Source organism: Thamnophis elegans, chromosome 2 (assembly GCF_009769535.1).
Source record: "Thamnophis elegans isolate rThaEle1 chromosome 2, rThaEle1.pri, whole genome shotgun sequence".
Taxonomy (NCBI): domain Eukaryota; kingdom Metazoa; phylum Chordata; class Lepidosauria; order Squamata; family Colubridae; genus Thamnophis; species Thamnophis elegans.
Window position 1 is genome coordinate 8,193,283 of NC_045542.1, and position 3,142 is coordinate 8,196,424.

The following is a 3,142-nucleotide window of genomic DNA, read 5'->3' on the forward strand; positions in this document are numbered from 1 at the left end:
CTAATCGGTCTAGTGGAGGTAATTGGCAGCAGTACAACTGTCACTAGCACCACACTCTTTAACCACAGCTTTGTTCCTACATGGCCTAGGACCCGGATATCTGCGAGACCGTCTCCTGCCACATACCTCCCAACGGCTGATAAGATCTCACAGGATGGGCCTTCTCCAGGTGCCGTCGACCGGACAATGCCGGCTGGCGACTCCTCGGGAGAGGGCCTTCTCTGTAGCTGCTCCGACCCTCTGGAACGACCTACCCCCAGAGATCCGGACCCTTCCCACTCTCTCGGCCTTCCGAAAGGCTACTAAAACCTGGCAATTCCGGCAGGCCTGGGGCTGTTGACCTCACGAATGAGGTCCAGCCCCACCTAGATTGAGTGCATGATGGTGTTGTTTTTTTTAATCTGCTTTTCTTCTCTATTTTTAATTTTTATCCTTTTTAGAGTTGTACTTCTGTAAGCCGCCCGGAGTCCTTTGGGATTGGGCGGCATATAAATTCATTAAATTTGAATTTGATTTAAGATTGTTTCTAGTCTGAAATGCTTCAAGGCTGTTTCAGGTTTTGCATTAATTCTTTAGCACTAAAGAGCCGCTAAATCTTCCTGCTCCTGACTCTGCTGTTTTCCCCTGCAAAATCCTGCTGTGCATGAAGAATAGATTTGCGTGGGGGTGGGTGGGTTGTTCCACCTCTCAAGCTACAAACAACCCATTAATCCTCTCCTGTGGGTAAATAACAGTCAAAGTAGAGAAAAGCAGTCACATATCTGAATGTTAAAATACATTAAATATTTTTGAGTTAAATTTTGCCAAAGAGTGTACGCTGGCATGATACAAAATCCTGTGTCGTGAGTCTCCCTTGTTCTCTAACTGAAAAGAAGAATTTTGATGAAACGGTGCCTGTTCGCTTTAAAGAATATCTCTGTTAAGAGATCCTGACTTGGGGCAGTAGACCTGTGACATTTGAAACCTGCCTTAATTTAACCTGTTGGCCATAGGATCTAAAAGCCACCGTGAAAACAAGTTCTCCACCTTTGCATTATGTGTGCAGACTTTCCCGTATCCCAAACTCTAAATTTCTTTATATATTTATTAAATTTATTTGCTGCCCATCTCATCACAAGGCAACTCGGGGTGGCTTATAGGGGCATATAAATGTGAGCATAAATTGTTACGCCCGCATTTATTTCCTAATATCTCCTATCGTTCAGTTTGAAGAACCCCTTTCCAAATATTGGCAATGACTAGAAGAAAGCGAGTAGGATAGGCCTTCCTTATCACCACTAGAGGTCTCTGTCAAATCAAAAAGAATGGACAGATGAGGCATCTTGGACTGTTGAAGAAAACGCTTTATGTTGATGCTGTGGGTGTATGTTTAGGAGGTATTCAGTTCCCTCCAATTGCAGTAGCATCCAAAAATCAAGTGCCTGGAACAAGCATTTTTTTGTCCCTCAGTCATATGGAGCCATGGGTATCAGTTAGCAGCCTTTTTTGCACAGTAAATGAGCTTAACTTGTATTTATACCAGGAATGGATGTCACCAGGTTTTAGTTTGACTGAAAACGTCAATGTTCAGTCAATGGAGCTGAAGTGGAGAAGTCTTTATTGTGTAAAGGACTAGCTTGGCCTTCTTAATGGCCCATTGACAAAGCAGGAAGCTACAGGCAGCTATTCTGTCTTTTAAAACAGGTTTCTTCCTTTTCACATCCAGAGAAATATTCTGCCTTTTCAATATTTCCTAGGATATTTCATTTTTTCTGGGAGAGGGCTGGATGATAACTTCCCACACTTTCATGCAGCTTTTGTCTGTCTTTAAAGAAAAAAAGCTTTTGCTTAGGAAAATGTAAGATACCACAGGACTGTTTCCCTACTTTTACTACAATAGCCTATTATGAATGTGGGAGTCATCAAAGAACTTAAAAAATCAGTGAGCGAACTGAATTAATTGTTGATTTAAGTGTTGTTTTGTGATAATTAACACATACGTTACATCAAATTCTAATCCTTGAGTCTCCCAAGCTGCAGCTCCCCCCCCCCACGATCTGCTACCTTTATTTAGATCTAATGCTTGTTGCTAGGAATGTGACCTTGAGTGCATTGAAATACGTGGAGTGTGAAATTATGTTGAAAGTTCTCTTTCCAAGGACATTCTGTGGAGAATAGAATATTCCCAAACAAGCAATAAAAAATGGAAGGAGTATGGTGTTCTGACCCTTAAAAACGCACTCCAACTATGCACCCAACTAAAGCTAGTTTAAAATAAATAAAAGTTGTAACGAATCTAACTATGCTTTCAGTCCCTTTTTATGTCTGGTATTTTGTTCAAACTCAGTATTCCCCGAATAGGTCTCCTTTTCCTTAATTCCTTTGAGTCATCCTGCATTTTTATTTATGAGAAGGGTGATAAATCACAGGCTTCGTTCCTGAAAATGGACTTTTATGGCTTATGATGGGTTGGGTCTATGCAATCCAAAGAAAGTGAGGATATCAGAGAGGAGCCAAGCTCAGGAGCGTCCTTTCAGGCTAAAATTATTCTCCCCCACATGTGAAGGATTGCCAATCTTGGATGTCTTTCTCCGAATTATATTTTTCTTTTCTTTAGATTTTGAATCATGAAGTGCTGAGCTTGATTTTCATTACAGATTAATTTTGTTTCATGTTTCTTAAGACAATAATTTCCCCCTTCCCCTCTCTATCTTTTTTGAAGTGTTTAGGAATTGAAGGAAAAATCCATTGCTTTTGATGAAAGAAATGTCCTTCTGGGTTCGGCTCCAAGTAGGGAAAAAGACACTGGAGACACGGAGGCTGCTTGGAAAGATGGTTTTAATGGTAGATAGGACCACATGGCTTGAGCCCCTGAACAGAAAAGGTGATCACATGCTTCAATGTTGGTGGGGAAGAAGAGAAGGGCCGAGGGAGGGGCTTGCTAGACTTTTTATAACCTGTTCAGTCCCACCTCTCTGTTTCCTGTTCCTGTGTAAGAAATGTATTCTGATTGGTTGTCAGACTCCCATGGGGCCATGCAGGGGCTACTCTCTAGGCTGCATTTTGAATCCAGGTTTGGTTGAGTTCTCAGATGCCATGTGGTCAGTTGAGTAACGTTCCTTAATCCCATACCCTTGGAGCTGAAGTGGAGAAGTCTTTATTA